Source organism: Corvus brachyrhynchos, unplaced genomic scaffold (genome assembly GCF_000691975.1).
Source record: "Corvus brachyrhynchos isolate BGI_N302 unplaced genomic scaffold, ASM69197v1 scaffold66, whole genome shotgun sequence".
Classification (NCBI taxonomy): domain Eukaryota; kingdom Metazoa; phylum Chordata; class Aves; order Passeriformes; family Corvidae; genus Corvus; species Corvus brachyrhynchos.
This window is the reverse complement of record NW_008238440.1, coordinates 3,239,328-3,252,264: the sequence shown is the minus strand read 5'-3', so window position 1 is coordinate 3,252,264 and position 12,937 is coordinate 3,239,328.

Below are 12,937 nucleotides of genomic sequence, written 5' to 3'. Positions count from 1 at the left end.
TGACTTTGGGTTAGTCTGTCTTTCTTGGGACACCACAGAGCAAGGGAGACCAAGGCAGTGCCTGTGTGAACCTGAATGGTTCCAGTCTGAATTCTGCCACCTTCTCATTTTTTCCCCAGTCTATAGAAAGGGGGAGTGTGACTGACTGGGAGCCCAAGCACATTTAGGTAAGGTTTGGAATGGTATTGCTTATGGATGGAGCTGCATAGAGTTGCTGTCCACAATGCCTGTTGGCCAATTTACTGATGAGGAAAAAAAAACCCAGTGAGGAACCTTTGCTGAAGACAGATAATTCTGTTCTTGGATGATTTTATATTTTCTCCAGTCGAGGGACTTCATTATAAAGCTGCTGTCAGTGCAGTGACAGACCTCGGCTCAGCTTCCCATCTCCTGGGGTTTGCTTTGGGATCCTTGGAGCTCAGTGGAAGCTGCAGTGTGGTAGCCAATCTTTGTAAGGCAAAATAAATTTTCTTGCTATAATGAGATCACTTTTTGACTGAGAATTTTTCTGTATTCATAGCGAGATGTTTGGGGGATACTGCTCACCACGTCTTTCTTTTGCTTCGTGGAAAATGTGGTAATGAAATTAATGCCAGTTGGATTATACAATTAGCCATAGATAAAATACCATAGATAAAAAATGAGGAGCAAAACCAGTCATGGGAACAGGAAAGTCTTTTCTGCATGGAAAGTCTGGGAGCAGTGAGATTTCCCCACTGCTGTAGAGTCTGCAGAGCTTTCTGCCCTCACGTCACCTCAGGCCAGCTCATCCTGCCCCGTGCTGGGCATTCCCAGTGCCCTGCCACTGCTGGCAAAGCTGATTACATCAGGCTCTGGGCTCAGGGAATTCCTTGCTGGGAGTCTCCATGGTGTGGTGGAACAGGCTGAGTGAAACTGTGCCTGCTGCTGAGAGCAAAAGAGGTCAGGAAAAGAGGCTCTGGAGTTGATAGGAAGCATCTCATGCTTTCACAGCTCTCTGGGTTCTAAAATGTAATAAAAAGAATCTGTTGAAGGAAAAGTTTTCAAATTGTCTGAAAAAACCTAAACAAACAGATTTTTGCCAGGTTTTAGATGTTTTCTGACTTTGAACTTACTGTAGAATTACTAACAAAGGAATTTTCTCTGTGCTGAAAGCTATTTTAATGAAAAGGGTGGAATTTTAAATACATACATTTACTGTATAACATTTTTCAGCTGGCATTTATAGGACAGGTAAATTTATTTTGAATAATATTTCCTAGAGGTTTAAATCAAGTGTTTTTGTTCTTTAGGCATAAAATTTGTCAAGAGGAAAAATAATTTTAAATTATTAATGCAGATGAAGCATATCAGTAACAAATATTTCACAGCAGCCTGAAGACCCAAAGGCAGAAGTCCTGTTCTTTTACCTGCCATGTAAAGAAATAAGGCCTGGAATGAAGAGGCTCTCTTTTTATAACTGCTATGTCAGGAAAGGATTCTACAGGAATTTTATGTCATGCCCAAATTGTCAGAGGCTATTTCTCTGATTTTTAGCCTTGCCAGCTGTCTTATTCTGTGGAACAAAAGGTGCTCTTGGGCTCTGGGACCAGATTTAGTTTCTTATTTATTTACCTGCTTGCAGACCTTTGAGGAAGATGGTGAGTTATTCTGCCAGTGCCTGCTGTAATTTTTTTTTTTTTTTTTTGAATATCTGTATATATGCTAAGAAATAATTTGGTCCAAGATTCTTATTGAAAATCCAATATTTCCCCTAACTGCATTCAATCTTCCTGATGCCAATTTTTAAGGATGTGGAATGGAAAATTTCATCTCTATGTTCTTTTCCCTCTCATTCTCTGGCTCCTTAACTAAATTTATAGCTAATTATGTAATTTAATTTGTGTTGCCCTTTCAAGGACCTTCGAGCATCTGACAGTGACTGTGGAGTCTCAGTGTTTATTTCCATGGGTCCTTGTATGGATTTGTTATGAAGTCTAATGGCACTTTTGGAGTTAAGGATGGCCAATGGATTACTAACAAATAATAACATATGTGTGCCTGCAGATACATAACTATAAATATACCGAAATACACAGAAAGAAATACTGAGTTATGTCACATACAGCATTTAGAATGCCACCACCACTACCACCAGCAATAACAGTAAATCTGCATGTCAGAATAGTTACAATCCTTTTATATATTGTAGGTCCATTCTTTGACATGGGTGTTGCACTTGGTGCTAGAAATCCTGTGTTTGGATGGTCAGACCCACCTGTATCCCATGAAACATGGATATATCTATTCCTGAGGCAAGGAGAATCCAGGGCCATGTGGGGGACCAGGCATAAAATCTGTTTTTTTGGTGTAGGGGCCACGACCTGTAGTGGCAGAGCTCGGTGTGTGCATCAGATGTCATGGAAGGAGCAAAGAAAAGGGAAATGTAAGAAAGCTCCATGCTGCAGAGTAGTTCATTGACTATTTAAAGGATTGCTGGTCAGTGTAACCCTTGTAGAGGTTAGAAGTTCTATGATTTAGTTCTTATTTCTTACACTGAAGTAAAGTATTTGTCATTTACTCTCAGGACGGTTTTTAAAAGAGGCTTTTGATAGAGGGGGGAGAAGGCAGCCCTGCAGTGCTGTTAGTGCAGGCACGAATGAGAATCCAGCCATGCCTTTGTTCACCTGAACCAAACCACAAATGAGGAAAAGCCAGCATGGCAGCAACCCAAAATATAATTGTGAATCGATTGAACATTGATTTTATCTTTCTGACACCACTGTGTACTAACAAGAAATACTTAGTTCACCTTGAAGTACAAACTCCCTAATTCATTGTTGTTTGTGTTTTACCAATGAATGCACAAGTCAGTATCTCTCCATTTTATTACTGTTTTATTTATGAAGTGTTTGTGAATCTGCAGAGCCTCTGAAGATGGTAAAATATTTATAAATACACAGAGGTGCAAAGTTCCTCACTGGAACTGTGAACTTTTGCATGGTAGTAAGGAAGAGATGCAAACTGGAGATCAAAATGCTTGGGGAGGAACCTTAGGGCTCATGAAACCCTTGTGCAAGCCCAACTTGGTTTAAATGGGTTGGGCTGGCAAAAGGGAGGGTAAAACAAGGCCCTGGGAAGGCTCCTGCCCGAGAAGAGTTGCCATGAGATGTAGAAGCCAGTGACAGAAAAGAACTTGCACAGGGGACGATTCAAATACAGCCAGATTTTATATGAAACTGATGAAAAAAAAATATATCAGAGGCCTTCAGGTTTCCTGACAGACTGGCAGCATTTCTGGAGTGAGACCTTAATTTTTATAAACTATTAATGGTTAAAGTAAGGGTGTAACCTATTCTCTTGTTTAATAGTTTTGCCCTGTGGGAGTAAATGTGCAGTAGGATAAGCAATCTGGCAATTAATTTAAAACCTGAAGAGCAGAGGAGTTCACTTGCTAGGAGAGAGGAACACCATGATAAATGATGTGGAGAGCTGGGAAACCAGGGCAGTCAGGTGCCTCATGCAATTCATTTGCAGAGAAATGCAAGGCAGGCTTGGGGACAAAATGAATAGAGCAAAGCAAAGGAGAAGGAGCAGACCCTGAGCGTTTGCAACACAAAAGGTTGTACTGGAGTTTGGGGTAAAACCTTGACAGCCTGGGCAGGGGTTTAATGCAGTGGGAAGAGCAGACAGCGTGGCACCAACTAAAAAAGAGATACCAAAACCAACTCAGCCCTCAGACTGCAACAATTTCTAGCCAGCCTTTGTGTATCCTTGGGACAGAAGAAGATGTTCCCAAATTTTTTGGTAAAATTATAAAGGAACGGTTGTGAATTGAGCACTCTAAGTGAGCCATAAGTGGCTGCTGTCTGCAAAGGGAAATGATGATGGAGTATCTGGGAAAACAGAAAGGAATTGAAGGGCAAGGAAGCCACAGGCTGCCTGAGTTGGTGATCTGTAGTTAGGACAGCCACTTTTTTGTTTCTTTGTACTTAAAAGGACAATTGACTTCTATCAAAAGTCCAATAGAAACAATTGAATGGTACAAACACAGGCACTGGAGCTATGTCTCTGCCACTCTTGCTTTCATTATTTTACAGCACAAGCTGGACAGAAGAGCATGGCCTTCTTACTGACCCAAATTTGGTCCAAGCTTAACTGAAAATGTGCTGAGTGTCAGAGGATGGGGAAAGTAAAGGGCAACTAGATTTAAATTTTTTTTTTAAATGGTTGGTTATTAGCTTGAAAAGTGACCAAATTTGATTTTGGAGGGATTTTTTTTTCTGTTGGTTTGGTTTGGTTTTGTTGTTTTTTAAAATTTCGTTTTAATTCCAGTGTATGCTTTGTACTTTACTATTTGGAATAAGTTAATATTTTAGAGGCTCCTTTATTCTGGTTGTTAAAAGTTCTTTTCAGTAATTATCTGTCATTAAAGTATAACATGAACATAGTGTGCAGATTTTCATCCATGAACTCTGATGCTACTTTGCTTCAGAGCTCTAACAAATAAACCCCTCCCAAGGTCTACAAAGTGTCCCAAAATGAGCACCTGTTAAATACTAAAGTTTTCAGTTTGCCCTAAGAGGCTACAGAATTGAGCCTTGGTGTTATGACTTGTTAAAATGTTACTTCATTTTTGAAATTTTTAGCTAAATAATAAATAAATAAATAAATAAATTTATGTATGATCCAGCAGTTAGTTTTTCAGGTCTGCTACACAACAATGTAAGCAAGTGTCTTAGGGGAAAAAAGCTGTTGTCCCAATGGCTGTATTGTTTCTTTTGGATCATCCAGCATCAGAAACAAGGATGCTATCCAGTGTTGATGTGCCTAGAAGTCACCAGGAATATGACATTTACTCATGTTTTTGTGCTGTAGCATGAATTAGATTCCAATGCCTCACCTGGATCTCTTCCCAGCAGGTGAAGATCTGCTTAAGAATATGAGCATGCAGAGGGAACAAAACTAAATAAAATACAGTATGAACAGCTGATTTCCATGCTAATCTAAAACTACTTTACAGTATTTATAGTATTTATAGTATTCCCTGCTTCTGCCAATAAAACACCCAGAGCCCATTTTACTGTTTCTGAAAGTCACCTTTGCTCATCCCATCACTGCAGAGGAGGACTCAACCCGTGCTGCCTTCTGCCTCTAGATACTGTGTGAGGCACTGGAAGAGAGTTTGAGAGCCTTAAAAGGAACACCAAAGAAAAAATCCAACACAGTTGTTCTGGTGCTGGAGCATATTGAGAAGGTCAAGTCTTAGTTATTCTGGGGCACTTGGATTGCTGATAGCACCAGCAACAGTTTGCATCTGAAGAAGTTATTTAAACAATGCTAGACTTTTCATATGTAATAAATTCATTGTGTGTCAATCTTCAAAGTAATATCTGTGGCCAAAATGTTGATAACACATTTCTTTTAGTACTGAGTAAGGGTCAGGATCAAAACCCTATAGCTATTAAATCCTAGAACTGAAAAGATTTATTCATGCATATATATATATATAGATATATAGATAAATGGTTCTACATGATCTCTATTGCCAGACTTTGAAATGTAATATAAATATCAAGCAATTGTAGCATGTTTTACCACCAGAAATATTTGGGAATATTTAAGTTCCCAAGTTTTAAGAAGGAGAGAGAACATGTGGATTTATAAATTCTAGATGCATTTGTTGTCCTGGCAAGGAAAATACCTTTTTTCTCCTATAAATACAACAATACTAATAACATGAATGCAGAGGGTGCAATGCCAATTTTTCCAGCCAGTTTCCAGTGATCAGACCTTAAAATGGGTATGTCTCTGCTCTGCTCTGCTCTGAAATGTGAGATTGAATTGGGAGATAATCCCATGAGAGCTGTCCAGGAACAGCTGATATCCCCCCTCTAACTGCTGCCTTTGGGTGAGTTACTGTTTTTTTGGCAGCATGAAAGCCAATGCAGCTGACACACACGTGCACCTGGCTCGTCAAATACTGATAAAATTTCAGTGTTGGGGCTTGATATTCAAGTCAAAATGAAAAAACTCTCATGAATATGCAGAGAGGCTGTCCCTGAGGAGGAAGAAATGTATGAAAAGTGTTGGTGCATGCTTTAAAAAGGGAAGAAGGCCTTGTTTATGTTGTACCCGTTGAGCTAACGTTGCTTGCAGTGCCACAGCAGAGCAACCATGGTTCCTGCTCGTGGATCTCCTGGAAAATAAACACAAGGACTGGAGCCAGCACTGCCCAGAGTCCAGCGGGGGAACCTCAAACTGTGCTGCTGCTGGAGCACCAAGGTCCTCGTTCCCCTGACGGATGCTCGTTCTTTGGGGCTGAGTGAAGCACCAGGTGAAGCAGGGAGAGTGCGGCTGACAGTTTCCTGTGTGGGTGGCTGGTTCTCAGGGTATGAAATGCATGAAATGATCACATATTCAGTCAAAAGCCCCAGTGAAGCAGGGAGAGTGCGGCTGACAGTTTCCTGCGTGGGTGGCTGTTTCTCATGAAATGCATGAAATGATCACATATTCAGTGAAAAGCCCCCGGGAAATGCATTATTTACCCCCCTGCCTCCTGATGGTGTTTAGTCTGGAGCTAAGTGCAGCTTTGGCTGCAGTGATCAATGTGCAGTACCCGCAGGGCTGCCAGCAATGGATTTGGGAGCCACGCTGCGGACACTGTTATTACACTGCTTTTCTGTTGCTTTCAAAATCATTTTGTATCTGACAATGTGAACTGACAGCAAAATGAAAACGTGTCCCACCCACTTAGGGCTTTCTGTACATGCTCTTCCTTTCTTTTCCCTTTCGTTGCCCCACATGAGGGGCTGGATGTAGACTTTACCATTGCTGGAGACCAAAATCCAGCTGCATTTAAATAATGCAGACAAAACCCTGTGGGGGGTTGGGAGTAAAGAAGGGGAATTTATTGATGGAAAGGGATTAGTGCTGCTGTGAAGACATCTATTTACAGAGTCCACACACCCTGAAGGGGCTCTGTACATGAACTTGGATTTGGGAATTGCATGGTGCAAGCCCTAGGAGGACTTGGAATGGGCACCAGAGGGAGGGAAAGCCAGGGGAATCAGGCACTGTTATGTGGGATTGCACATGGTTTTAGAGGCTTACACAAGGTACAGGAAAAGTACACCTTTATGTTTGACATTCAATTTTTCAAGTTTTATTACATAAAGACAGCTAAGCCCCATTAATTCACTGAGAAATCCTCATTGATCAGTTTATGAAAATTATCTTCCTGCCATTGAGTGGAATTAATTGCTAATGAAGGAAAAAAAAGGTGTATCAAGACACAAGACAACATAATATATGAATAATGTGTTTTCGCTGTATTTTGCTAAGTTAAGAAAAATTCAAGTGGTATGACCTTACTTACTCCTTAGATATATATACATATATATATATATATATATATAGCCCCACAATCATTGCTTAGGTTTTAGAATGTATTATTAAAAAATAGCAATTAGTTGAGCAGATAATCTACCCTTTTTTTTTTGTTTTTGCTAGAGCACTAGGCTCTTAAGTGAAAAACAGAATTACTTGTAAGAAAAATCATAATCCTAGAGCAGCTGTAGCCAGAGATGGGATTAAACAAAATGTCTTAATACTGAAACATGGCATTAGAGGCTGGGGGTAAATGCAGACAATTGATGATAAGGCTTGTGTACAAATTGGCTTAGATCATGTCTTGCCTTTGAAGATGAGTCAATTGGAATATTAAAGCTGGTTTACACTGAAAAGATCTGCTCTTTGCAGGTCAAATCTGTGCTGTGAGGCTCTGACCAGGTGCTGCTGTCACTGACTTTGGGGATCTGACATGGCCAAAGAGGGCTGGGTTTCCCTGCGGCTCTGCTGCCATTTTTCAGCTGGAAAAGTACTAAGTGCCTCTTTCTGTAGAACTGTAGAAAAACAAAGCAGATTTAATCAATTCAGATCGGAACCTCATGATGTTCGTTGGGGTGGGTAGAGAGTTTTGGGCTCTTGTTTGGAAAAGGTGGGGGTGTAAGGGAGGAGAAATGTAGTGGGGGAGCACATGGAGGGAACAGTTCCTGGTTTGGGAAGGTGGGATGAAGGGATAACAAACTTGAAGCTGAGCAAGCCCAAACTCTCTTCTGATCAGAAGAGAGGTCTCTCATTCTCTTTTGGCTTCCCACTGCCTGATGTCAGGGCTGGGAAAAGTGTTTCTCTGGATGCTCCCCACTCATTCTGTCCTATTCCTTCCTTTGGCTGCTTCTGTGGAAATATCTCGTGAGAGTTTCATTTTCTCAGACTCCTTGGTTAGCAGCTTTTTATTACTTAGCAAGAAAAGAGTATCTTGGGTGCAGTGCAATCACATGCACAGCATTCAATAAGAAGCCTTCCGTTTCCTCAAATAAATGAAATATGTGAAAAAAATACTCTTATTTGATATTGAACGAAGGTCCTCCAAGCCGAATCTGAAAATCACAGCTTACTGAAAATGGCAGAAAAAAGGCAATTGTGCTCTCTGGAGGTAAGGGCAAGTGATAGGTGGATCAGCAGAAAAAATCTTTTAAAATGAGTTTATTGGAAGGAATAAGATCTGCTGTTACAATGTTCTCTATGCTGCAAACCTGCTGCTGCAGCTCGGGCTGTTCCCATTGCAGCAAAGCCTTCTTGAAAGGGCTGGAATAGCTTGCCCACAGAGCTGCATACAGCAGAATCACTGTGATTCAGCTTCCACCAGCATTTCAGGAATAAACCCATATTCAGGGCCCTATAACCCAGCTTTCAAATCTTCATATGGTGCTTGCAGTGTGCTGTGATTTAACATTTGTCCAAAGATTGTGATATGAAACTGTGCTCTCCTAGTGGTGGAGCCTTGTTCAGATCAGAGCTGTGTAGAATTATATATTTATGTATTTATATATATTCCAGAGGCCTATGGCCATGTGGACTCCTTGCAGACTGTCCTGTGTGGGGGAATGGGCAGCTGAACACCAGTATGGTCAACTCATATTTCTGAGTTCACTGAGAGACTTATTCCTGCAGCATTAGGTAGTTGTGCAGTGCTCAGAGGAGTGCAGGAAAATCATAGGTGGCCTCTGAAGCTGGTGGTTGAAATCATCAGAGGTGGGTAGAAATGTACAAAAATATAATCTTAGTTACACAAGAAAAACAGCTGAGTGTTGGTCGTTTGCTGTGGTTTGAAAAAGGGTGATTTGGGCAGCTGCACTGAAGGTCTGATGTAAGTGCTCCAAATGGCTAAGATAAACATGATTCTTAGAGGCAGAATCAAAGTAGTGAAAAGGCACTGAAACCTGAATCCCTTGACTAAATGCAAATTTTTTCCGTCCCATATGGAGCCACATGAGGTATGTTGTTCATATGTTTAGCATCTCATAAAAATAGCACTTATGCTTTGTTTCTCACCAGTATTTTCTGCATGCAGAAAACTCTTTGTGGCCATGCCATGGATTATAAATACCTAAGACAGTAATTTTAACTTTCAGGTGTGTGTGTGACTGCCTTGTTTTAACACTCCCTGATGTGAACTCTGTTACCGCTCACCCTTGGTCACAGTGACCTGTGAGGTGCACGTTCCACTCCTGTGTTATGCTGCAGGTCCTCTGTTAATTGCAATGGAATAATGCTGGATATGACATGCAGAGATGTAAATATCTGCAGGGGAGAGTGTCTTACTTACAAGTTTTTGTAGATCTTTTGCAAAATTCTCTTGTGCCTCGAAATGACTTTAAAATTATGAGTAGTACTAAAACTTTCATCTGTAAAACAAGTAAACATTAGAGAATGCTCCTTTTTCAGGATGCTTTGGTGCATGTTAACTAACCCTTGTGGTGTGTCTGTGTGGCTCCTGTGGCACAGGAAGGGGAAGGACCTTTCAGGAGGGAGTCCTACCCAGAGCACTTGATGTGAAAAAGCAAAAATTGGCCTGCATGAAGTACCTGAGATGGAAAGGGAAGTCTGTGTCACAGCGAGGGTACGAGCCCTGGGTTGTGCTCTTGCAAACAGATTTTATTAGTGCATGGTGTTTATAAGTCACAAATTTCCTCCCGAAATATGTCTAGACCAAAGGCAGCCAGCCTGGCATAGTCAGTTTGGTCACCATTTAATGTTCTGCCACATCCCCTTCTCCTGAAAGGCCGTGTGGTGCTTCCATTTCCCTCAGAGGTGACTGATGTGACAGCAGAGGGATCACACACATCCCTGCCCACAGATGGCCTTGTCTGCTGGCCAAGTACTTGTATCAGTGTGCAAAAAATCCAGAAGTGGTGATGAAATCCAAGAATCCCAGTCCTGATTAGGGTTAATGCCTAATCACCTATTTATAGGAAGGAATTAATCATAGAAGTTGTTTTACCGGGATTGAAGAGAATCGCTTCATTTTTCTAGCTTACTCAAAGCTCTTCTAGTAAAGGAGGAAATGGGGGCTGGCTGCTCTTTTATGGCCCTTCAGGAAGGGTTTAATTCTTTGCACATCCTCCAAGTAGTTCCTCTGCCTGGCTTGGGCAGCAGTTTTGTCAGATCCAGGCAGGCACTGAGAGGCAGATCTGAGGCTGTCCGAGATGTGATTACTCAGTCTGGTGACAAGTGGGCACTGCCAAGTGAACAGAGTGACAAAATGATTTTTTGCCAGTATGCTGCCTGGAATTTCTGACTGCCCAGCACTTATCCCTCTGCTTTCCAGGTGTATTCCTTGGTGCTAGCTCTTTCACACAGTTGAGTTTCGTGGTGGATCCCTGCTAGCCCGGCCTTCTGCTTGTGCTGGCAGTTGCTGTTGAGTACTAGGAGGTAGCAGGACTGGCCATGGCCACCTGAGCCTTGTCCTGGCCGCACTGGTCACAAAGGCTGCAGGTTTTGCTGCCCTGGATCCTCACCTGGCTGCAATTACAGAGCCCATGTCATTCCCAGGCTTGGAAATCCATGGGGAGCAGGGCCCTGCTTGTGTCTGCCCCGTGTCTGCAAGGGCAAAATACTCCAGGGGTGGGAGCTCCCCTGACAGCCAGAGCTGGAGCAGATAGCAGTGACATTTGGAAGTTTCAGTGTCCATGTGGATGGCTCTTACCCAGCTGGGTGATACAGAGGAGAGCTTCTTGTTCTCCCCAGCTGAGTTACACATTCACATCATCCATCATGATCCATCCTCCCTCCTGATCCGGCAGGAATTCCTCAGCCAGGAAGGCTGTGCTCCAAGCATGGCAAATCCCAGCTGCACTAAGTGTGGGCAGAGAGCTTCCCCTTGCTGCCCTCAGAGCAAGCCCAGGCTGCCTGCCAGGGGGCCAGGACCTGCGGGCCCGGCTGGAGGCTTCGGGCTGTCCCTTGTGGGTGTCCGTGTGCCAGGACAGCAGCTCTGCGGGAAATCCTCACTGCTGGCAGCTGTTCCTCTGGAGAGGAGGAGACCTGGCAGGGTGGGACCTGGTCAGGGTGGTGGTCACCAGGCCCTGGACACTCTGTGGGGGTGGAGAGGAGTAGAGGGGGCAGGATGGGACCCGTGGGGCAGCAGAGGTGTGAGCTGACCATGCTGAGGTGGCTCAGCTGCTGCTGAGCAGTGGGGGAGCTGTGTCCCTCCAGGCTGGCTCTGCTCGCAGGGAATTTGCTCCTTGCATACAGCATAACTTTCTGGATCAGAGGGAGAAATCACTCGTTGTCCCCCCTCTCCTGTTTTTGACCTACAAATTAACCTGCTGCTGTTTCTGTTTCCTCCTTCCTTCTCATCCTGCTTGCTGTCCAGGGCTGTTTGGGGCAGATTGCCAGTGTGCACAATCACTTAATCTGTAACCTTTGGCATTACCTTAGCCCAGTGAAATGCCATAAACAGATCTTAAGCTGACCTAGGTGTTTGCTGTTATTCTTTGTGGCTGACCAGCTGGAGTTTGTCCTGATGATTTGCAGGTGGATCTGGATCCCAAAGGCAGAGCCTGCCTCTCCCACTGTGCTCTCTCTGCAGAACTTGGCAGAGCTGCTGGATCAGCAGAGTTGCAGTCATCCTTCCAGAGGAGGAGCAGGAGAGAGGATGGAGGCTGATTAAATTACTGAACTAATTCCACTTGCAAGGAGTCTTTGACTTGCAGGTAGTTATTAATCTGTAATTGTGTGACAGGTGATTTCTGGAAGTACTTCCACCTTTTAGGTGATCACTGGAAGGTTCCTGGTACATTTTTGTTACTGGTTTGTTTCTATGGCTGCTTGGGAAAGTTTTACTGCATGGTTATAAGATAGAAATAATTAACAAATTATGACTAGTGGATAAGGTGTGTGCTTGTAAACAAATGTTCTCATTCAAGGCAAAACAGAACCAAGAGTCACTGAAGATAAAAATTATTTGGTGTTGCTTCAGAAAACTCCATTTAGTAGTTGTAGTTCGGTTTGGAAAGAGAATATTCTAGAGAAGTAGGGTTGGATATCTTCATCACCAAAACTGGGTTGCAGTGCCGTGTGACACAGTAGCAGGATTTGGTATGGACTCCTCCTGGCAAACAGGCAAACGTGCCCCAAGGAGGATGGTCTGGACCAAGGTTTGATTAAAGGAGACATCTGGAGCTTGCATCCTTTCCCCAGAGCCCTTCCCTTGCCCTTTATGCCGTTCAGAACTGCTGCCTGAACAAATCACTGCCGTTTCCTTCAGAAATCCAAGCCTTGCAGCGACCCTGGCTTCCACAAAGGTCTGAGAATTTTTGTGGAGTGGGCGTTAAAGCATGAAACGGCTGGAACGACCTTTGGGGCATTATTAATTTCACTGGCCGTGCTCGGTGTGAGGTGACACACAGGGAAGCAGAGTGGGCATCCGGCAGGAATCCAGCGGGGATCCATTGGCAATCCATCGTGGACCCATCAGGAATCCAGCAGGGATCCATCGGAGATCCACTGGCAATCAAGCGGGGATCCATTTGGAATCCATCATGGGCCCAGCGGAGATCCAGCAGGGATCCATCAGGAAGTCAGCAGGGAATCATCAGGACTCCAGTGGGGATCCATTGGGAATCCATCGTGGATC